The 25207-nt window shown below is 45.6% G+C and overlaps 1 protein-coding gene across 1 annotated transcript in view; it reads left to right on the plus strand.

Moving 5' to 3' along the window:
- The first annotated feature begins 4387 nt into the window (after positions 1-4387).
- Positions 4388-25207, plus strand: part of LOC146207515 (solute carrier family 12 member 8) — a 55511-nt gene continuing 34691 nt past the window's right edge. Inside the window, exon 1 of the mRNA XM_084588191.1 lies at positions 4388-4619. The gene's annotated coding sequence lies outside the window, so the exon portion shown is untranslated. The remainder of the gene's footprint in view (positions 4620-25207) is intronic.

Here is a 25207-nt window from a genome sequence, read left to right on the forward strand (position 1 = left end):
GTAGTGAAGCTATCGCTTCAAAAAGTTATTTACCGAATTAGCAGACTAACTGAAGCCTTCTGTCTCTTACCTGGCGTCAGCTGTATACCCCAATACAGCCGTATAGGGCTAAAATAAATCTAAAGCCAGTTACGCGTCTAAAAAATTTGAAACTTCTGAAAAAAGAACACCTGGTATACAGCTTCTTTGTGGGAAGGAGTCTTTGTGAACCTCTTAGGCGGCATTTTGCGTACAATGGGTGCAAGCAAAAGTAAATGGACTATAAGCCGTTCTGTTATAAGCTCAATTAAGCCTCCAATATTGTTAATGAACAAACGCTGTTCATGAGAAAGCACATCAGCTTCCGCGCTACCGATATACATATATTTGTACTTGGTTATTTCGATACCACGACGCGTGAAAGATGTCAGAAGGCAGTAACACGCTTTGTCCACACCTGCCCGCACCTAAGATTGTTCCACCAATGTGACAAATATACTTGAATTTTCCCAGGTAGACCAGAAGTTATATAGAGCAATAAAGTGCTGTTTCACACAGGCTGTATTTTGATCACTCCCCACGTTCTATCATTCATTTGTAAAAAAAAAGGGGGGGCATTTGTTTAAAAGCCAATACAGTGCTGTTTCCAATATGCCACAACTTTTTTCTTTCTATCGCAAGCAGGAACGCCACAGCGATCACTCAAAGGTTGTCATAAACTGCCGCCGCCAGACCGCGACCCCCCGCATCTAAGTACCCGCATACACTAAACGTTTCAGCGGCCACTTTCAAAAATTCCTATAAAATAGACAGTTTGAAAGAAAATAAAAATATTTTTAGGAGAAAAAAAAAAAAGACTCTCAGTCGCAACGAACGTAATTTACTTTACCAACTATTCTAATTTCATAACTACCTAAAACCCACTCGTTATCTTTTTCACTAACCAAAGTCAACTTCTTTGTTAACGAAGGTTGTCAAGAAGAAATGCATTCCCAACTTCAAAATGAGTGAACTCGGGGCTCGCAGTGCGGCCTCATAAAACTGTCTGCGTTTATTGGCAGCGTTCAGTTTACGCGACTGCTTGAGAAAATTGCGAAACTGCGTGAGCCCCTGTGCTTGATCGTGGCCTCGTCAAAAATGAGTTAAAGGACCCGTAATAAGATTTTGCGCATGCGCGGTTGCCTCAAACTCCCAAGGAATGTTATTTATTGGTAAATATTAAAGGGACCCACCTTTTCGTGCAGTTAGGAAAATTTGATTTATCGAGTGGCAGTCTACAAAAGAAAGCTGTTTTGTTACTGCTTGTGCACATGCGTGCCCGCGTGTGTATGTATGTATGTATGTATGTATGTATGTATGTATGTATGTATGTATGTATGTATGTATGTATGTATGTATGTATGTATGTATGTATGTATGTATGTATGTATGTATGTATGTATGTATGTATGTATGTATGTATGTATGCATGCATGCATGTATGTATGTATGTATGTATGTATGTATGTATGTATGTATGTATGTATGTATGTATGTATGTATGTATGTATGTATGTATGTGCGTATGTATGCATGCATGTATGTATGTATGTATGTATGTATGTATGTATGTGCGTATGTATGCATGCATGTATGTATGTATGTATGTATGTATGTATGTATGTATGTATGTATGTATGTATGTATGTATGTATGTATGTATGTATGTATGTATGTATGTATGTATGTATGTATGTATGTATGTATGTATGTATGTATGTATGTATGCATGCATGCATGCATGCATGTATGTATGTATGTATGTATGTATGTATGTATGTATGTATGTATGTATGTATGTATGTATGTATGTATGTATGTATGTATGTATGTATGCAGTAGTAGCTCATGATCATACACTGCTTCGAGGTCTGTCTTCATTTAGGTGAGGAAAGGGAGAGGACTTCGTGTCTAGACCAGTGCTTTAGACAACAGCCGTACCTCTAATAAGAAATGCATGCTCCGAACGGTAATTCAGTTCCTTCCATAGATTTTTTCTCGACTGACTGCACCAGCCTACGACAAATTAATAAAAAGTCCTCTAACCAAGTCCAATTGTATGAGGCCATTCGATATGCCGTATATATCCTTTTTAGTGTTTAAATTCGTCACAAATGGGCTTGAAGTGAATTCATTTCAGTACTCTCAACCAATTAGATGGCCTAGTCTGCATTGAAAACATGAATTTATTTTCCCTCTCAAAGCACGATTTCTTGCTCAGTCAAACGGCGATGCAGAAAAGACGACGCAACAGGCTGATGGGCTTGAAGTGAATTCGTTTCAGTATTTTCATCCAGTTGGACGGCCTATAGCATGCATCGAAAAGATTTCTCCCCCCCTTTAAAGCGTGCTTTCTCGCTTAGTCAAAAGGCAACGCAGGAAAGCCGACGCAACAGGCTGATTTCTTTGCAGTGCATTGTATCTGGCGCTCCGCCTCCGTCCTCGCTTGTCCGCAGCAGTGCAGGCGGCAATCACTCTTCTGCCCGGCTCCACCGCCGATAATGAAGTAGGAACGGGGCGCGTGGGTGCCTGGCGATGTCGACGAAAGGCGAGTATCAGTCGGGCCAATTGCTTTCGCACTCGGCGCGCGCATCTCTCGAAAGCTTTGCTCTTCGAACGCAGTCAGTCGCAAAGCGTCTCTTCGCGTTCGGTCGTATGTTTTTTCTTTTCGCGGAACGGTCGAATGGTTTTTGGTTTCAGATCGCGACGTTCGAAACCGGAAACGTTGAGCGTTTTGCCACCGGCTTAGTGGAATTTGGTCAATTCTCCACGGCTTTGTGGTTGACTTTTTATTCTGGCAGTCTTTTCCTGCAGAGAAGAAGGTTGGCGATGTGCAGTGCCAGTGGCTCTGACTCCACTATGAAGAAATCGAGGGAGTGCTGGAGGAAATACAGTAAGGAGACAGAACAGACTGAAAGTCAAAGCAAACTGTGTCTCGCATTTAAGGTTCATGACCCGGCCAATGCGTTATTTCTTATATTCCGCGTTTATTCTTGCGCTGTATTGCGTTCTTGTATTTAAAGGCTCTGTCGCTCGAGTGTAAAGTCAACGCGTTTCAGAATTCAACTTCGAAGGGTTACACACGTGTCACTGTTTTCTACTGCACTTCCTTGGTCGGCCCTTCTATTGTAGCACGGCTGTCTCTGATCATTTTATTTCTGTAGCATTCAAACATAATATAATAATATAATATGGACCAAAAACAAATTATTAAAATCAAAGTGTAATTGTAGAGCCATCCACTTGTGATTTATCTTTATTTGGTCAAATGTATTCCATCGCTAATAACAGAAACAATTAGAAATTAAATACCGGCTGTTTTCTTGTACTGATAAACTCCCTACTAGCGGTCGCCATGGTGCAGAAGAAAGTACTGAACCTGTTTGATTCACACCGCGTGCGTTCATTATTCATATTAGCCCAAATTTAGATTCTAAAGTCGTGTTATGCCCCATCTGTTGATATTTCTAGAGACAACGCAATTAATGCATTTGTTATTTAGGGAATACTGCCGCGGACTCGAACCATATGGTATATGTCCAGACCTGGGTGTCCGGAAAGCTTCTCATATAATAAAGGCCTCCAAGGAATTTTTCGTGTTTATACACAAGTGATCGATATGACGCTCGTTTCGTGCTAAAATAAGAGCACTACACGGTTTACAGTAATATTAGTTATGTGTTCTCCTAAATAATTTATGCTACTCATTTCTTGCTCGTAGCTTTGTATGGCGCAAAAAATGACGATAGCACCAATAGATCTGCTTGGTGTTGTAACTAGGACTGCGTTTTCGATGTCCTGGTAACGCACACTAGCTACGACTAATTAATATGAAAGGCGCGCTGCCCTTTTCAGGCGCACGCCTGTGTTGCCTCTCTTCGCGTCTCTAACTGGGTCAGCGTGGGCGGCTTAGCGAGAACTGAAAAAGGCGACGCGTTTGCTCCGATGCCCGCCAGTTGGCGACACACAGCGTTATCGATCTGGAGACAGCTGACGTTAGCAGCAGACACAATCCGCCCACAGAAAAGCTTAGTGAGGGGAACAAAGCCGTGTTCCGTGTGCCGAACTTGCTCTCTTCTCTTCGCAAAAATGAACCAACCCGTTTGTCGCGTCACCTGTCGATAAACATCAAAACGACACTTGCGCAACGTTGCAAGTGGCAGGTCGTTTTACATCAAAGTCGCGAGGTGGCGGTAGTGTCAGTTGCTCGCAGCTTGTTCACAAAGTGAACGACGTTATTATTATTTTTTTTTTTAACACGTCGGGAAGCGACGTAGGTTGGAACGCCACAGCTGATGCTCAAGGTCGTATGACGGAAAACTATAGCGCTGACATCCGTTAGCTGCGCCTGCGCAGGCTGCCGGCAGACCGCTTCCGGAGCAAACAGCGTCGTCCGCCGCTGTCGAGCGCTTTTCGCGGCCGCTCCGCTGCGCTTGCGCCGCTGGCCGGTGAAGTCGTCACGCGCGCCGGAGTCAGTCCCGCGGCGGCGCCTGTGGATGGGTTCACGCAGGGTTCAGGGGGCATCTCGATCGCCGTCCGAGCTGCAGGAAGGGGCAGCGCTCCTCACGATGTCTCCATATGGTGCCGGCTGCTCCGGTTAGGTAAGCGCTCTGCGGGCAAGCGAACCCTCCTTGCTATGCGGCGAAGCACGACGCCGTAAGCTCTTTTGTTACATAACGTTCCACATCGCAGACACTCACGGAGACTTGAAGGATATTTTCCCGCTTTTGTTCGCGTCGCTCTTTTGTGCGGCCTGAGCGTTTATTTGGGAGGAGGACTGTCAGTAGCTTTCTGGGAACGTCTGGGTCAATGATCTGCCCTTTTGTGCAAGTCAGGCGCCGGTGGACCGGCTAATACGGCTGGAGTGGCGCGAAAACGACCGCTAATCGCTGAGCAGATGGGACATTAAATTGACAGATGTTAAGCGAATTGTGGAAAACAAGATGCGCAGCTTGAAGGAAGTAAGTCAGATGATTTCGGTGACTATATTACTGCCTGGGCGGCTATACGCATCTTTGTGTATCAGATTTTCCCTAACAATTATACGAATCTTCTCCATGTGAAAGGCGTCGCTTCCGAGTGACGCGCTCGCTGAACCGTCACAAATCTTGCTAGGCAAAAAAAAGCATAAACACCCGTGTAGCTCGAAGACTTAGACAAGTTCCAGAGCGAATACAGCTGTTTGATTACTACACGTGCTGTTAAGTGACGACTGGCGTTTGTTAGCACACGATGTGCGGGATCGCTTTTACGGTGTCGTAAATTTACTTTCCTCGACGAATAGCGAGCGCGTGGGGAGAGTGTGAGGAGGCGGCGCGGGAGTTAGGGGAAAGAGTTAAAAGAGGGAAAGGACTAAATTGGATGGGCATAGAAGCTGTGTCCACGGGGATGGTCGTTGCGTGGAGAGTCTCACTCGAGCGCGCCTAAGAGGTCGTTTGTTCAGCTAAATGCACGCGTCGGAATGGAAGCAATTACTTCCGCACTAAGCAGGAGGGAACAAAAGAAAAAAGAATTACAGGAAAAGCGCACGGTATCTGAACAAGACCGCAGAGTTTGGCCAACGCTTGTTTCAACGCCTCGCGAGGAAAAAGCAGTCGCGGCTGTTCTCCCCCCCCCCCCCCCCCCCCCCTCTTTTCTTTTTTTCCTTTTCATACCCGTGTCACTAGATCAGTGGGTTTATGCGCCATTCCTTTCATGTTGTTTTTGTTATTGTTATCTTCGTAATCGGTTAAAAGAACAGCGACCAAAAGTGAAAACGTATGGTGCAGGCCTGCAAGCCGAAAATATGGAGAATACAAGGAAAGACGTTACGAAAGCAAGGAAAGATAATGCGACAGATCATAAATAGAATGACATACCAGATGTTGATTTTTTTTTTGTGCATTATTTGATTAGCACTGGAACCCGAGGGCTTCTTGCAGTATTTCTAATTAATAAGAATAAACATAAATTTAGAAAGATTTTCCTTTCGGATTGCCGTCAAAATAAACATGTGCTGTTATTGACGTTCAGCTACCTCATTTAATATGCGACGGCAAAGGTCAAGGAACCAAAGCTCGCTTATGTCGCGTCCTCTTGTTCGAGCTGGACAAGAAATAATATATCGCGCGAGCATTACAGAATATGCGAAAGTATAAACACGCCATGTTGCAGTACACAAACGGCCTGTCAATGTTCAGCGGCATTTAAAATTTCATTAAAAAAAAAACGTGTTAAATGACACGAACAAAAGAAGTTCGGCAGCCGTGGCGCATTTGTTGCGGAGCCCAGTTGGTGGCATCGAGTTTTGCAAGCGGCGTTTACACGTGTGTGCAGGGCCATGCTTCTCTCTCTCTCTCTCCTCTCTCTCTCTCTCTCTCTCTCTCTCTCTCTCTCTCTCTCTCTCTCTCTCTTTGCGCACTTCACGTTTCACTCATATAGCTTTTTTCTCTTCCTTTTTTAGAAACCTTAGTTTGGTTCCCAGCGCTTCGTCGGTGCAAAGGTAACATGTATGCGCGTGGGAGGGAAGGGGGGAGGGGATGAGTGTGTGTGTGCTATCTCGACAGACGTTAAAATTAGAAAACAGCGATATTATTCAGCATAATTTTCCTGAATCCGCGTACACGTCCGTTCAGCTTGCTATAATGGCGTGTTGTATTATATCTCGTCTTTTTTATTTGTCCCTCGAGAAAAATAGTTTTTATATAAGTTTGCTGGATGGATGGAATGGATGGAATATAGGAGCGTCCCCTTTGAAACGGGGTGGTAGCAGTAGCTATCATACTCATTTTTCTCCCTATATCTTAATTATTGATTTAGAATGGTTAACTAAACCATCATTCTATTTATTAAATCTTGTTCCTACATTACTAACAGTATGTCACTTCTCTGCTTTTAAGCCACCAATCTTCCAGTCGTTTTTTGCTAGTTTCCAACGCCGGTTTATTCACCCGGCCACTGTTAATTTGCTTTCTGCAAATTACAGCGTCCTATAGCGACAGAAGTAACGGCTTCTACAGGCGAAGCACGATACTCAATACTGGCTTTACGTATCCCTAATTTCCACGCATCACGCCTGCATCCTCTTTAGAAGCTCGCTCTCTCAGCGTTAATAATGATAAAAAAAATGTGTTGAAAGCCTATAGGTAGTCCCACAAATGTACACAAAACGCTTTGCAGCCACAGGTGAAACAGTTCTTTATCTATGATTTTTCCCCATGCTCTGACTCTCAGTTCCTCCGGAGGCGCGCAAAAACATTTTCGACACATACATTGGCCAAATACGTACATGCGAGCAAATATATGTTTAAATCAAATAAAGAGAAGAAATCAGTCAATTTACTGATTAATTACACTTGGAGATAAAAAACAAATACTGAACGCCACGACAAGCATCTCTAAGCAGGCCTCAACTGGTCTCACTGGGCTAGGACATAACGTGGTTACATTTAGCTAGGAAACCTGGTAATATTCTCCTCGTCTGCGGGCAGACACGTTCCATCGCTCGTTCTCACGGTGCTGATGGCGGGGGACGAGCGAATTCATCCTTCTATCCTTTTGTCTTGCGAGAGAGTCCAAGTTGGTACCAAAATTCAAAGTGGAAGCTGAAAGCCCAGGATGCCATTCCCTACAGCCATCGTGAACATTTCCTTGCGCTTTTTTTTAGCTTCTAGTGATACAAACTAAAACACTCAACGCAAGCGGCGCATTCTTCACCCTTCTGTTGTATATATACATTGCTTAGAAATTGTAGCGATGATTGTAACTAGAGATATTTGCAGCCTCCAGTAAGTATTCTGTAGCCGCTAGCTACAAATGTGTTCCTGAAACGATTTAGTGGCTTTGGCGTTCCGCTGGAGATTCCAAGATCATGGGTTCGGCCCCAGCCGTGGAGGCCGTATTTCGATGGAGGCGGAGTACAAAAACGTCTCTGCGATGTCAACGCGGAACCACATGTGGTCTAAATCGACCCGTAGTTCTCCGCTGCGGCGTACCTCATTGCCCATTCAGGGATGTTAAACCATAAACTTTACAATTCACAAGTTTCTAATGTTCTTCTGAAACGTCCATCACGGCCGGCTTTATTACTTCCGGTTCATTCTGAAATGGAACTGATAAGAGTAATAAATGCGAACCACTGCAAGTTTTCAAGGGACAGCCAGTATTCCACACTCATCTGTTGTTCGTCCGATTACCATTCATTAACTGTAGTCGCAATCAACGTGATGACAACAGAGACAGCAACAACGACATAAAAGATGATAAAATAATTAGGAACTTGTAAAATAACTTGTACATCTACTCGCGGTCACTTAAAAGCGACTTTTTTTGGGCTGAGATTGGAATCCCCTACTTTACAAGTCAATGTGATAGGACATGCTGTCGGTCTAGTTGGTTTTTCATAGTTTTTGCAGCGCGTAGCCGGACAAGGACAAAGGCGGAGAAACATGTAATACGCACAGGCGATGAAAAACACAGGCGCTAAAAAAACTAATTAACCATGGGAATTTGGAAAGATAATTTCTATGCCTTTTCTGGTCCGTGGCGCTATAGTCGTAGACACTGTCAGTTGGGCTGGTCTTTATGCAAGTGATAGATCGCACCACTGCCAATTACTTTCAGTATTTTTTTTTTTTTTCACTCTGTTTTATGACCTTTCAATTGCTCAGTAAAACGGGAGAGATGTTCGCCTCCGAATAAAGCGAGGCATTCAAGTCACGTCTCCAACCTCGAGCGGTGGCACAATTATTCCTCGTGCGAGTCCCTGCACGTTCGCATTCAGATGGCTTCCGTGGTACGGCGCGCTACAGCGGTCTACTGTGAGTGAATACATTCAAGGATCCTCGCCGCTTTCAGTGGACTCATTGCGTCCACAGCGCCCACTTCTGCTGGCAAACTTCTCTGGGCATCTTTCTGTGCGTCCGTTCAAAATGGCGACGTGGTTTCGAAATCCTATTCGCCGACAAACCTGATTTATTCTATGCGCGAGCATGCAAAATCTGGTGGCAGCGCGTATATTAGAGTCACCGCTGTCAGAATATATAATATTATCCGGTATATCGTCTGTGGCTCTATTGCCGTGAATGCTCTCTGTTAGATCTGCCAGGATAATGCGTAGCTGCTTTACAGCCCACAATTACAGCCGGGGATGGGTGGTATCCAGTTCCTGGGACGGATGCCGCTGCACCATCTACGCCAAGCCTATCGGAAAAGTGGATTAATTACGACGCACTGAGATATCAGGAGACCACATGTCATGCGCCGAGTATCATGTGGTTTTTTTTTACTGGCTCGTCGCCCTTCCTGTACTCTCGTATTAATCAGGGGAGCACTTGAGCTCTGCCTTTCAGGGTAGGAGGCGACAAAGTTAATGGCCCCATGTTTGCCGGCTCCTCATCACTGATCCTCGTTCACGTAGATGTAATTTGCCGTTCTTTTAGCCAGTAATAGCTTAGTTTGTATCTTTATTATCTCACATATACTCATACTGTGGTAACCTACCCCATTATGTGGAAGATTACCTTACATAAAACCCCGCTGTATACTAAGTAGTATACGAACGTGTATGCCAGCGTGGCCCAGTATAGCGTGCCTGACTATAGTGGTCCAAGTGTCGCGGAGGATTCGATCCCCATCTCACTATATTCACTTCAAAGACGAAGCCTGAGTGGCCACCGCCTGCCCAATCGGCCAAGTCACGTGGTCTTGTGACGTCACACCACCTTCGACCAATCAGTGCTCGGCCACCATGTCGCCTGTGAACTCCTGCCAGACGCATGCTCCTTATTTTTCGCTCACACCGCCAACAGGGCCAAATGTTTTGGAGAATAGTACCTTTAACATTATCGCGCTTAAAAAAAAAAAAGAAAGAAAAACCAGCCTGGAGCTTTCGTGATTTCCCAGATATGTATTTTCTTTACATCTTGACTTACGTATAGCGGCGGAATTATTCTCTGATCGGAGGAGCGAAAGTGCGAGTTTATTGCAAGCCGTTCGGAGCCGTTATGTGGACGCACTCAGGCTCGTCGTTCAGCGGACACAGGAATCGATGGTCCTTTCCTCGAACCGCAAGACGATCGAGGTCACGTCTGCCATGATATGACCTCCGAATCGCGAGATGTCATTTGTAGGGGATCCTCGAGAGTGGTGGCTGTTTGGCCGAATAGGTGCCCTGTCGTAAAGAGGCAATGCAGCTCAGTAAACACAGATAGGGACGGAAGGGACTGGCAAGGAAAAGGAAAGCATCGCGTAACGTGCTGACTCCTCCTGTTGCGTCTCAATGTCGTACGGTACTTTCTCTCTCTCTCTCTCTCTCTCTCTCTCTCTCTCTCTCTCTCTCTCTCTCTCTCTCTCTCTCTCTCTCTCTCTCTTTTTTGCTATACAGAGAAGAAATGAACGTCGTAAGCACATCGGGGCGGAAATCTAACCCGAAAACGATTTAAACACCTTTTTGCCGATGATGAAGATAGCGTTTTCCGAATACAGACCCGCCAGTCATTACTTTTTATGAATTGCGTCGCTTCTGTAGGCCGCGGAAAAGTTGCTGCTCTTGGGTTTGTATTGACAGATTGTGCGTGCTTTATGTGGGCTTACAATATCGAGAACCATAAGACTATAATGTGAACGACTTTTATTAATCACGCCTTATTTTCCCAATGTAACGCGGAGCGAGTGCGATTCGTTGCGAGATCAGTTAACAATGTGAAGTGTACCGCGTGCTATCATGAAAATTGCTGTGATTGCCTGAAGCGAATCCCCGTCACAGCCCAAGTCTCAGGTGATCGACGTGTTGGAACCGCGTACCAGTTTATGTTCGCTGAGCAGGAATAGACATCATGGCCACTTACGTACGCAGCTCTTGACACAATACCTGTCGTTGAGTGCATGTGTAGAAACATTAATTGGAGTTCAAAGGGGAGCTCGGGTAATTTTATATTTATATTTTGCTACTTGCACTATAAAGCAAACGCCCTATAAAATAACTAAGAAACGATTAAGGTTGCCGATTACGTGGGCCCACATTTTTAATGCGGAATAGTTCAGTGACCGACTCGTAGAGTTACAATTCTCTGAGGTGTGCCATTAATCGAACATTTCGGAAAGCGAACCGAATATCTTCCTACTCGATTGTTCGATCGACTCCGCATACAATACTGCCGCAATCAGCATGAGCAGGATGATGGGCTCAATGTCGCGACATTGTCCATTCATGCGGTCGCGTTCATGATGATACTATAGACGACACGAAAGGGCCCAGGCAAGTAGCAAAATGTAGTTTCCTCAACGTACGCCCCACCGTTATAGGCTTATTACAGACTCTAAGTTGCGACCCCTTAGTGGACGTCAGTGAAAAAACTCTGAGTCACAATAACCTCATACAGATTTTCTCATACCAAACTCATACAAATGTCATACCACCTCGTAAATTTTTAATACGTTGAATGATACTTGTATGAGATATGAGATTTGTGCAAGTTTACTATGAGTTCAGTATGAGAAGCCATGTATGAGGTTATCGATGTCTCATAGCTTTTTCGGCGGTGATATAACAGCTGCGGCGCTGTATTTCCATTAATCATAGTACCGCAGAGTTGCCTCTGGCACTCCCCAATTGCCTGTTTTATACGAATATTTGGCACTGGTAACGAGTATTAGTAGAAACATTCAATTCTTATTCGATTCGTTTATTAGTTACGTTATTAACGCGACAACGTCAAAACCCCAATTCTCCAGAAAATCACAAGCATGCTTCTGGCAGGTTATGTTCGGCAGGTGGCATTACCGGCAACTGATTGGTCGTCGGGTTGCATGACGTCACGAGACCGCATAAAAATGGCAGGAGCTGTCAACTTGGTTATCTCCTTTGAGACAGAATTCGAAAGCACCGGGAACATTGAACTCTTCAGTTAGACTCGCTACTCGGCCATCCCATTTGAACGGCTTGGTTAAAGGGGGGCTTTATATCTAAGCCGAATTGCCTTGCACATTGTGTAGTAGCTTATGACTGTATGTTAATGAGTATAAGTGTGATAAAAATGCAGAAATCAATGGATTAGATGTTCAACAAGTAGTAAAGTGCGAACGAGGATCCGTAAGGGGAGCCACAGACGGGGGTGGTTACCGTTAACATCCTTAAAGAAAGAGCTTAAGTGTCCACGATTTTGTTTATCTCATTAAATTCAGTTTAGGTAAAGTGCTACTCGTACATCGCTAATATTAATTCTACGTTATGAGACCTACAGGAAGCTTGAGATCACTGTGTATAGGAAGCGCCGCGTGACAGTTGAATATTTCAGCTTCATAGCGCTACCACATTTGGTCGCTCCTGTATAAATTATTGATCCTATTAAACGTTATCCCCGTCTGGCAGGCATGACGCTAAAACATAAAGGATTCAGCTAAACCATCAGGAGGCATACTTCCTAGACTGCAAGCAGGTTTGCTGTCTAGCCTAGTGCTTAGGCTTTATCACAGATTGACGAGATGAATGTCGAAACTTTGCTGCTCGAGTGGTCATAGCGTGCTTGTCGATAAAGAGAACCTGGTGAAGAGTCCATCGCTTTCGGCTCACAGAGCTAATAAGATGTGCTTGCACGTTAATGGTGTCTTCTGCGATAATTTTTGTACTTTTATATCTGTCGAGCAGGTCTATATTGAAATCACGGTACACTATGGTATTCCGACTCTATTTTATTATAGGGAAATATTTAGAACGCTTTCGTATATTCATTCGGACCTCTTCGTCCAAGCACTTCAATAGCCGTTCGGCGATGAGGAATCCTGACCAAGTGAGCGCGCTTATTATGATCAATGACGCGAAATGAAGAGGTATAGAAAAAAAATGGGGGGGGGGGGGGGGGTAATGTCCTTGTAATAACTTACAGCCTTTATCAAAAGTTTACAGCCCAAGGGGTCTACTTCTGAGCGATACTGTGTGGATCGTAATGCATTCCCAGGTTTCCATACTTGCTGAAGACAAGAAGATTTTTCGTCCTACCCACTCCAATGGCTAGGACTTCCACGATTATTACAGAAGTCATATTATACGGCTTAAAAGCAAACCCTCTGGGCTGTAAATTTTTGATAAAGGCTGTATGTCCAGGGGCAGAGCAACAACACATGCTGAGCAATTCGACCGTAAGGCTATGGAATGCTCTCCGAATTACTTGCCGCTTCGCTGTCATATCCTCTACCGACAGATGTCGCGATGGCAGGTGTACTTTGTGCTGCCTCGGTTCACGAATGGCATTTACTCTACGTACTCATACGCAGCGCGGCTAATCGAGAGGCAGGCAATAATGCGTGCCGCGCAACGAACGACGTCCCCATTCGCCCTGGTTACATGGCTGGCTATAGAAACGGACCGTATCGATCGCATGTAAAGTAGCGAGGTATACCGACGCTGGCTGGTTCGTTACCCGCAGTGAAGGGTCTGGCGATATCGCAAGCAGTCGGTCAGAATGAGCAGAACGACATGCATGGGCCCGTATTCAGAGTTAGCGTCATTCTCAGAAGCGTGGTTTTCGCCGTTTCCGCCCTCACCTGATTGGTGGAAACGCCGGAACCGGAAGGGGTGGCAACCGGACTGATATCCGGTTCCTGCGTTTCCACGAATCAGGTGATCGAAGTGAGGGCGAAAACAGCACTTTTGAAAACGGCGCAAATTCGGAATACGGGCCACGTTACTGCGCGGACGGGCACAGCTTAATTGCGTCGTCAACCAGCTTTGTTCCACTGTTTCCGTATTCATTAGCCGCCTCATGATTTAATGTTTGTCGAGTAGCAAGAGCTGACTACGAGTTGCGCCGAAAGAGGCCGTGCTGTTACGAACTGCGTCACATCTTCTGCAACTGATTGAGGACCTTCTCCTGGTCTCTTTCATAAAAGCGGAAATGCAAAAAAAAAAAAAAAAAGAAAAAAAAAGCTTCAACGGGTCTCCACCCGTGAAAAGCACCTTATGTATGAGTGCAACCTATTTCCCGAGAGGTCAGACGCTTCTGTATACTCCATGAACTTGTTCGTGGCATTCATGTTAAAACGCAATTGTCCAACAACCGCCACATCAACTAATTTTGTTGAATTTAATTAAAAGAGAACTAATATACTGTAAGTGTATGTTGCAGTCAATTTTTCATTACCAGTGTTTAAATACTGCATTAGTGCATTATTACGTTCCTCAGCCATACCGAAGCATGCGAACCGCGAAGACAAATCGAAACACGCATCTAGGTTTCCTCACATAAGCATTTTTCGGGGGCATTTCCTTCCGTCGGAGTGAGATCGCCTATGATGAGGCTGAGCTGGTGAGCTCGAGCTCAGCCTCATCATGAGCTCTTTTTTTTTAGTATGTTTTCCGTATCGTAGTTATCGAATACCAATGCAGAAGTAAACACATTTCTTAGGTTTGGACTATTGCTTTCGTACTGCTTCCGTTTGTATGGGACGTCGTTATTATTTTTATTTTTTTTTTCGAACGCGGGTTTGTTCTCTTGCTTTCAACTTTTGTACCACTGGCTGAGATCCAAACAGTAAATGATTGTCTAATTATGTAGCTCGCGGTGGGAACTACCCAGTGGTTGTGGACAAACTTTTGGTTCCGGCGATGTTTGCTCGATGTGGGTCTGAGCGGCCACAGTCTCAAATAGGCTGATGTTTGCGCTCGAATTTGCAGCGGCGAAACGCTGCGTTCAAATCTTGTACGTAAACCTTTATTAGCTCATCGGCTCGGCAAACCGAGTTCGCCCGCGACAGATGTCGAGCCGTTGTGCCCCGAACGCTGCTCCGGTGACCCCAAAGAGAACATCTGTGCAAACACCGCGACTCGATCGTTTGCGCAAACTGTTCGCTCACTGGGGCGGCGAAGTAAGCAGAACTTTGCGGGCGAAGTCGGAAGAATTCACTGCATAACGGTAGGCCGAAACCTACGCGCACGTTTTGTCTATCCGGTCTCTTAAGCATAACATCAACCTTATCAATAATTTCCTGGCCCGTATGTAATGCAATCGAAATTCATTGAAAGCCAGTTGATCGAGTAAAATCATGTCAAGGGAAGACAAAGAAATATAATGAAATTAAAAAGGCCAAGAATTAGAGAGAATTACTTCCTAGAAGGGTTAGCAGATTAACTCTCTTGACAATTAAACTGTACAACAACTCCTCCAGGAGCGCACGAATACCTCCGAATTACTAATTATAGATTGGGTTATATTATGTTCAGCAGAGAGTATAAAAGAAAGAAATAAAAAAAAGTAGGTGACAACAAATAAGACATGACATAACTCAAGGCTAGAATATGTCACTCTTAATCAGGTTCTGCATACGCTCCAGGAAACAACTAAAGTATGTAGAAATATATTTGAAAAATTAAATATAATAAAATGAAACAGCTAGCGCTGGGAGTAAAAACATCACTAAAATACACGCAACAAATAAGTTCCACTTAAATTTACAAAATTCTGTGCGGAACTCAGTCCTATTTCATGTGCCTGCAACTACGCCCAACCTACTGCGCTCCGAACGATGTTACGGAACCGCGTTGCATAAAATGGTTTGGTATAAAGAGAACAACGCTGCATTTTATGCAACGAATGCTTTCTCAATCCATGTTCGCAGCTTCTAACGAAATTTCGCGCGCATCAAAATTAATTTTGCAACTACAGAGACCTATAGAACGGAAGTAATACCATTCCCTAGCACTCACACGTCGTTGATGGTCTAGCGCACGTGTACACGATTCTCGTAGCAAGGAAGGCTAACGCAGGACTGTCAGGTAACGGCGTATTCCATGTATCCCTTAAAGAAGGTCTCACGCACAGCTCTGTGAAAAATTCTAGAACAGCGTAGAAACTCAGTCTCTTCGTTGACGGTTCGGTGCCCTCAGTATTACTGGATATTTTTCAAGCACCAATTGTTCATTCCATTTCGTGATCGCGACGTTTTATTATTAACACGCGCCATGCAGGGAATTCCTTTTCCTTTCCAAAGCTGCTCCGTCCCATGTTTATATTACTGTAACAGCTTTGACGCGCAGCGTTGCGCTCAAAGCTTACATATTTCAGCGGCAGCCAGCTGTGTGCCCTCAATTGTTAACTCGAAATTTAAATGCGTGCCACAGCTGGCTCATGCGTCGTTGTTAGACGTGCCCATATTGAAAACAGCAAACAATTCGCTCGCGAACCTGGCGCGAGAACATTTCAGTGTGCTCTTATTTGCGTGCGCGCGTATATCACGACCGGCCTGCAGCTCGCATCTTACCTCCTTTTCTAAATATTTCTCTAAATAGCACAGATGCACTCAAAACAGGAGTAGGTGTGTTCCTTTGTTTTATTTTGATTTGTGCAAACTGAAAAAAATGAACGAAAACATTTTTTTCTTTCTTTAATAGCACGCATACGCTTTAATTTTAAAGGTAGGCCCGACTCGTTGGTCGTGTTTCTTTCTTCCACTTTCAGTATGTGCCTCCATTCTCTGCTGAGATGTCGAACAAAACCTGGACTGAATTCAGTCGAATTACGACACAAGAGAGAGACAACCAAGTGTTCGTTTCGCGTGTCACAGTTTGCAACTTTCCGGTATCTATAGTAGCGAATTCACAGCACGAAAGTTGTCTCCCCTGTGAGATGTGCGTTGCGCTACGAGACAGCGCCGCAATCGAGGAGCAAAGTTGGCGCGATATTCATTCCTCGCATCCGCTTTTTTTCTTTTTTAATTCTCTGCGCCGATCAGACTGTGGTGGATGTAGCAGCGTAAAAAAAAAAAAAAAAAAAAAAAAAAAAAAAGAAATATGAACGTACCGAGGCTGAATTGGAATGAGCTAAATAAAGTATGTAACTCCCCCAGCGTCTTACTAAAATGATTCTGCACCGTTATTTCTAATCATAGGGAGTTAAAACAGTACAGCGTACTTCTTATTCATTACTTCGGCGCGAAGGCGCTTTGTCTTAAGGAGGCTTGTGGGGAAAGCTCTCGTCGCCTGTTAAGCATATCATAAGTGCCAGAATATTCGCAGCGAGGTGATGCAGAGAGGGTGTGCAAAAGTTTTGGCCTGCATGGTGCATTCTTGAAAGCACTCCTCATGAATATCGAAGACATATTCGCACGTTAGACAGCTCCAGAGAATTAACTCAGCAGCTAACACGTTTAAGGCACATATATGAGAAATAAATAATCGCCGCACCCCGACCTCTCGGCGCCATTGCTGGCAGTATATCCTGTTTTCATTATACGCGATTGGCAGCAGCCAACTATACGGACATATGCCAATTGTGTACTGCATATTATAGTGAAAAACTGCATGCGAACAAGGGTATCTTTGCACGCAGAGAAGCACCCAGTAACACGAGCTGAGACGAGAATGCGGCTTAGTTTTCTTTCTTGTAAATGAAATACGCAAAACCCCGCGCCAAGCACACCACCCTGTCTCGAATTCCCAGTCCTTTTTCATTTCTTCTAGCCATACCTCAGGACAAGTCAAATTCAATGGCAAGTACCAGGGCTAACAAATCCCCACCCCCCCCCCCCCTCCCCCCGCCCTATTATATTTCACTTTGAATAAGCCACTAAGAAGCGGCAGAAAAAACATTTGAGCGTAAACTATACTACTCGGAATGCAATTTCGGATTTCGCCTCTGTGGGACCGAACTTTCTCACTTCTTGGTGGACACCTCAACATCAACCACGCAGAGAGAAAGCTGGGTGTAACATGCTGAAGCGACTCAGGCTACTAGAGACAGCGTAGTGGAGGGGTCCGAGTTAATTTAGACCACCTGAGGATCTTCGCTGATGTCATATAGCACACGGGCGCCTTTGTGCGTTTCGCCTCCATCGAAATCTCCACGTTCGGCACTGAGCCAGTCTTCCGGAAGGGGGAGAAAGAAATGACCGAGCGTAAAGGGGAAGGGCTGAATGGGGGAGAGGGGAAGGCAGTTGTAGTGAAGGCCTTCAGATTAATTTAGGCCGCTTGGACACCATTGAAGTGCACTGACATCGCAAAGCACACAGATGCATTTTGCTTTTCGCGGATAGTGCGACCTTACGGTTTTTTCAACATGGCCGCCTTCAGATTGCTTGGCGGTCTGCTGTCTTCACATGCCTCAAGCACGGTGGGAATTTTAGTTCCGCATACACACCCATATTACATACTGTCCCATAAATGCAGAAAAGCTTGATGTCGTGAAGAACTGTTACAGGCAGCACGAAAATCTGTGAGCTCATCCTTTCCTACTTTTTCTATGTTTTGGAATTGCAGGCACCGATGAGACCGACGAATGCGCAGTACCTTGCGACTCAATCCGACGGCACTTCGTACATCGCACGTCCCTATCGATCGCGGCACCGGGCGCAAAAAATGGAACGGATATGCGATATATGCTCCCGCGATCCCTCTGTAAGGCACATGGAGCCCTTATCTATATGCGGTGAGGGCTAGACGATGATTTTTTTCTTTATTATTTGTTAAGCCCCAAAACTAATATATGCTTAGTGAGCCTGGTGGATGCAACGTCTCACCGAGGTCGATTGCAGGAATCGAATTCGACCGCGATGAACCAACCGCCTAGTCAATCTTGCGTTGCGTCCCCACGTTGCATCGGAAGTTTTGCGTAAACAAGAGCACACGCACTCCAGGCGCGATCGCATCATCTCGAATCAATTCCCGAACACTGAGCCCGCGCTAAACTCGTTTGCTGTCTGATGATGACGTGTCGCGAGCAGGCTGCCTACAACAGCGCCGATGGGGTTGCCGACAAAAAGGGAGACAAAAGCCGGTATGCGCGCGCTGTTCATTTATTGCCCAGTCGGGCCACGCCTGCAAAGGCAGCGCAGTATCCAAGGCTGACGTCCTTGCGAGAACTGAATGGCCGTACCAAGGCCGGCAGCGAAAGATCCGCTTCGGGGGTGCAGCTTTCTGGATCAGGTTGCTCGCGCACTTCACTCGTGCGGTTTCTCTTCCTTCCTAGATCGATAGATCGGCTTCGGTCCATCACTCAGACTGGTCAATCGATCTGGATTCTACCGCATATAAAAGCAAACTACCGCGAGCCAGTTATAGTTGGTTTTCTTGCTATACTTGTGTTACTGAGTCAGTGAGATTGAGAGCGCGTTTGTGAGTGAGTGAGTGAGTGAGTGAGTGAGTGAGTGAGTGAGTGAGTGAGTGAGTGAGTGAGTGAGTGAGTGAGTGAGTGAGTGAGTGAGTGAGTGAGTGAGTGAGTGAGTGAGTGAGTGAGTGAGTGAGTGAGTGAGTGAGTGAGTGAGTGAGTGAGTGAGTGAGTCGCAGTAAACTACATTTCGTACGAGTTTTTATCGTGTAATTTGATGCAAGTCGATTTGGGGGATACAACGAGTGCTGTTTTGAGTCATATGAATTTTATGCGATTTAAGCATGCGCGCGTATTACATGATATTGTATAGTTATAGTATGTTTTGTGAGGCTATGAGAAACGCCGCATCTTGAAGGCTTCGAATGAAAGTTTACCACCTCGCGTTCTCTAACGTGCGCTGACCTCTCACAACGCATGGACGTTTTTACATTCCGCTGCCAAATAAATGAGGCCGCCGCGGCAAAGATTCGACTCTGCGACTTCGTACTAAGCCAGAACACGGCAAAGTCCGTTCATGGCCGGAAACGGTTCAAGCCAACAGTCGAAGTAAACTCGACAAAACACATAACTGAAAGAAGGGGAAAAGAACAAGAAAATAATACCTCACGATTAACAACGTGTTCCATATCAGCAATAGGTTGTGCCGCTCTTCTCTTTTATAGACAGAATGCACAAACAATGTAGAAAATTTTGTTTTTTACATGGCTATATTCATGTTTCTAATTTCATGGTATCGTTCTTTGTGCATGATTAACAAACGTTACCAATAAATTTAGCCAACAACAAACGAACGTGTTCTTGTTTACTTCTTGCGTGTTTAAATGACAGATTATTATTATTTTATTTTGTTTGTGGAAATGAGTCAAATTCACCAAAACGCAAACTGAGAAAAACGCGAAAGTTCGTTGTCCACGAAAACAGCGCTTATTTAAGCTATTATCTGATATCATTCGCATATCCGAGCAGCTGAACACCAAGAAAAAAATTAAGCAAATAATTTAGTCAATATCAGCATGCAATCTTTGGATTTGATTATTTTTGATGCGAAACTTTCAATATGACCCAATTTTGTCCAGAAAACTTTATTTATATTCAAAGTTGTCTGGAGCTCACATTATGAAAACAATGCTTAAAATATTTTACTCTGATTACCACAAGAAAGCAATTAAACCATGCATTGAGCGCAGTATATATAACTGATATATTTCAACGCAAGGAAGTAAATGCAGATAATAGGCTCATGTTGCAAACACTGACGTTACAGCCTTATTTTCTATTGTTAACATTTCTCGAGCGGAAGAGTAAACTAGATGGAATGTATGGGATTATAATTACTTTACTTGCAGTGTACCCGTCTAGATTCATGAGTGGTATGGAAATGGCAAACGCGTTCACGATGCAGTACAAAACGGCTTCGCATTGTAGTTTGTTGTCTACCTCTGCTATTTTTCTTGCATTAATGAATTGAGAAAGCCACTATCAGCCTGCTAAACAGTTTAACGGTGAATGTGTCAGAAGCGTATCCTTGCTTCATCAGCGGAGGGGCTAACGATTCCCGCGTTATCATCGCGTATTCTGAGTACAGGTCTTCCACCGACTTCTCCATATCCTTCACAGTAGACATGTTTGGGAAAGATTAACTGGGACGACGTTCGAAACAGTCTATACAATGAGGCTGAGACTTACAAAGAAGGCTCTCAAGCTCATTTTGATCCGTACATCAGCAGAACCTGGCTCATATTTATGACAGAGGATTTGCGCGATGGTTTTATAGTCTTTGCTCTAAACCTTTTTTTTCTTACAGTTTTGTAAAATTAAGATCAGTTTTCCAAAACAGTAAAATCAAGTTCGCCTTAACTTCGATTTATGGATTTTTATTATTTTGAGGAAACATTTAAAAACTACCCAAATATCCACAGCTACACCCATAACTACAGCGCAAACGACAGGACAGAGATGAAGGAGGGACACCACACAGCGCTGTGTGGTGTCTCTCCTTCATCTCTGTCCTGTCGTTTGCGCTGTAGTTATGGGTCATCAAAAACACTAACTCGCCCAACAAATGCTTTTGTCACAGCTACATATTAGCTGAAGCGGCAGACTTGTAATGTATTGGTATATGCAATGGCATGATGAATGTTATTTCTACCAGCGACGGCCGGATGAAGACACGCGAGGTATGTCTGGGGCTTACAAAAGTTCAATTTCCAAAGCAAAGAATTGACAAGCAAAGAGCCCGTGTGCTATGCAATGCTGTGCAGTGCACGTTAAAGAGCCCCAGGTGGTCGAAATTTCCGGACCTCCCCGCCCCAACCCCTATGACTTTCTACCTAGCCCGAGTAGCTTTACGACTACAAAAACCAAACCAATGAGTGAATGAGTGAGTGAAAAACTTTATTAAGTATATTTAAGGGAGGGGGATGGTAGGTGGGGTCCCTAGTCCGGGACTCCAGCGGCTGCCGCTGCTACCCGCGCACGTGTCACGATGGCCCGTTGGGCCTCTAGTCCAGAGCTGGATAGGGCAGCCTCCCACCCCTCAATTGTTGGCACTGCATTCGGATCATCTGGAGGATTGTGTGGGCAGGTCCACACCATGTGGTGCAGGCCTGCCTTTTCCCCGCAATATTTGCATTTGGGGTCGCAGAACCCGGGGCGTATTGTGTTTAAACGGGCTGGTGTGTTATATGTACCTGTCTGTAGGCGTCGCCATCTAACTTCCTCCGCTTTGGAGAGCCCCTTGGCTGGGGGTGGATATTTTCTGCGAGAGAGTCTGCAGTGCTGTAACCTCTCCGCATACGTCGCCAGAGGGCCGGGATAGGGCGGTGTGGAGGATGGAGGTGTCGAGTCCCGGGGGAGGAGAGCTCGGGCAGCGGCATGGGCGCACTCGTTCCCTTCCACGCCTTGATGTCTCGGTGTCCAGACGAGGCATTTGTCTTGTTCGGGGTGTCCATAATTTTTCAATATTCTGGCAGCCTGGGGACATATTCGCCCTTTGATGTAGTTGCGGTAGGCAGCCATAGAGTCTGTTATTATATAGGCGCAGGTGGTATGCGTGGCGGCTAAAGCAATGGCCACCTCCTCCGCCATTTCTATATTGTCATCGCAGATGGTGAGGGCATCAACCAGTTGTTGTTGGTGAATCACAACCGCTACCGTGTACCCCGCTTCTGACTTTGCTGCGTCTACGTAGTAGGATGCAGTGTCCGTCCCGTACTTTTCCTGGATGTATTTGGCCCGCGCCTTGCGGCGCCCTTGGTGGAACAGAGGATGCATATTGCGGGGTAGGGGATTGGCTATGAACGAGTCTGACCACCCGGGCGGTATAGCCTGTTTTTGTACGAGACCTTGCGGGCTAGTCAGGTTAAGGTCCATAAGAACGGTCTGGCCCGTGCGGGTTGCTGCTAGTCGATTTATCTGGGTGGCGCGTTGGGCGACAAGGAGTTCTTCGGCTGTATTGTGCACCCCTAATTGCAAAAGACGTTCTGTGGAAGTGCTTTGGGGCAGGCCCAGCGCCTTTTTAACTGCGTTTCGTATAATGACGTCGATTTGCTTATAGTCTCCCGTTTTGAGGTGCAGATACGGTGTCGAATACACAATTCTATTAATGATGAATGCTTGAACCAGGCGCAGGGTGTCTTGTTCGAGCATACCCCTGTTGTTGGTAGTGACCCTGGCTATCATACGCGCAACCTGCAGACTGGTGTTTTTGAGCCGAGTGAGGGCGCACACATTTTTGCCCTTGTCGTTGATGTAAAGCCCTAGAACCCTGATGGTGTCCTTCTGTGGTATTGGGTTTCCATTGAGGTTGACTTCAACAGTGGGTCTGCGTTGGCGGGAGCTGTGTAGTACCAGCAACTCCGACTTTTCGGGGGAGCAAGTAAGGCCGCAGTTAGCGGCGTAGGCTTGCACGATGGTTACGGCCTCTTGAAGGCGGTCTTAGATTTCCGCGGTAGAATAGGCCGTGGTCCAAATAGTGATGTCATCCGCGTAGAAGGCGTACCGTAGATGCGATACCTGATTTAGCTGTGCTGGGAGTTTGATTAAAGCTATATTGAAAAGTAAGGGTGATAGAACAGCACCCTGTGGCGTGCCACGTGTGCCTAGCTGTATTTGGCTGGGTTCTGCCAGACCGAGGTCGGCGTAGACGGTACGACCGTGAAGGAAATCTTTAACATATGCATAGGTCCTTGCACCACAATTGATGTGGCTCATATTTTCCAAAATAGAGTGATGCTTCACGTTATCAAACGCCCCCTTGAGGTCAAGAGCGAGAATTGTCCTGAAGAAAGGCTTGTTAGGGGGGTTTATGACTTCTTCTTTAAGCTGCAGGAGTATATCTTGGGTGGATAGGCCAGGCCGGAATCCGAACATGGTGTGTGGGTACAAGTCGTTTTCTTCAAGATATCGGGTGAGCCTGACAGCATCGCCGCCCCCGTGGCACGCGGGAACATCTGGTAAGCGTAACGCACGACACAGATCTCGCAACGACATTGGTAACAGCATAACTCAGCGTGCGATATCACTGCTGCTCGAAACGATTACGTAGAACCGAAGTGAAACGATATCTGGCTGTTCGCAAGACTTCGCGTTTGATCTTTTTAAGAGCAGTATTGATCAGTATATATAGCTGGTAAACGAACTGGGGGAAACCTACAAGCACAGATACAAACTGCCTGCCTGTATAGACTGGGTGTGAAACAATAGAAAAAATAAGATAAAGGAAACCACAGCAGAAGAAAACACCAGTGTAGTGGGTCGAATGCCCCAAGAACTAACAAAGATTCAGCATCTGCATGCAATTGCTATCAGGATGCAATATGTCGTGGCCGCAGCTTATTCCCCTCCCTCACTCCGGCAGTGTACACCGTGCAAGTAACGCGGTGGTCTCATACGAACTGTCTCGTTTATGTAGAGGTCTAATTGCATGTAAACCTTATGTCAGTCTTATGCCAGTCTTATGCCAGTCTTATGCCAGTCTTATGCCAGTGTTATGCCAGTATTATGAGCGGTCTTATTGCATGCCAGTCTTATGCCAGTGTTATTATGTTAGCATATTGTATCAAGTCAGAAATATCGAGTTGGTTGCGCTTGACGAAATTGCGTTCATGCCCCTCGTCCCGCGGCTGACTCCGAATATTTTCATCAAAACATCAGGAGCAGGACGCGCGCCACACTATGAATTCACTAGTCGCTTTAAGAGCGCGCCGGCATTTCGCTGTGGCCTTTCGGGATAAAGTCTATACACGACCCCCGCATTTATGCTTTCCTCACCTGCTGCTCTCCACAGCGCTAGAGACCGGCCCGGCGTTCTTTTCTCAGCGTTTTATTTTTCTGGTTCGCGATGAAAAGGGCCGTTGTTCGGCGTCGCTGCGGCTGCGTGCGCGACGCTTCGCGGCGACTGCAGGTTTCAGAATGCGCCGAGCGGAGGCAGCGTGTGCCGTGTCCCTGGTGTACGTCATCAGGCGCAGCACGTGTGTGCGATCTTCCGGCTTTCCCTGCGGGTGTGCAGCCTACGTAGTGCAAAAACAGTTCAAATTATGCCACGCATCAGGGTCGCGCGCGGCCGGTGACGTCACCTAAAAGAAGGCGTGCCTGATCGTACCGATATCGAAGAGATGGAGGCGAGGTGCGGAGGCATGTGCGGAGGCATGTGCGGTGGCTAAATGGGTTTTTCGGCGTCGGTAGACAGTAAAGAACCTCGGTTGATCGAAATTATTCCCGAGCCTTCTACCGCGGTGACGCTTCCTTTCCGTTCCCTCTTTTACTGCCTCCCTCTCTCTCATTCGATCATTTCCTCGGGCGTTATTTTGGTGTATCCATCTAGACTGAAACAGCACTAGTTGCGCTTTTGTTTGCTTTATACCAAAATATTACTATTATTATTGTCAGTGGTTAGGGCGCTGAGTCGTTTCTGGTCGCTAAACCCCATAAACCGCAAACCTGCTGTTATCCCTGTTGCACTCGTCATCTGTACAAAGTTTCGTGGCATCGTCAGATGACTGGTGGCAATTAAATTTGGCGTCACTGTATTGTGCGTCCTGCAGGCCCAGTTTGTTACTTTGATCTCTTGTCTGACAGTTGAAATGGCTGAAACAGGTGGACTCCCACCAAAA

The sequence above is a fragment of the Amblyomma maculatum genome, chromosome 1 (genome assembly GCF_055883805.1).
Source record: "Amblyomma maculatum isolate TAMU_Amacu chromosome 1, ASM5588380v1, whole genome shotgun sequence".
In the NCBI taxonomy this organism is placed as follows: Eukaryota; Metazoa; Arthropoda; class Arachnida; order Ixodida; family Ixodidae; genus Amblyomma; species Amblyomma maculatum.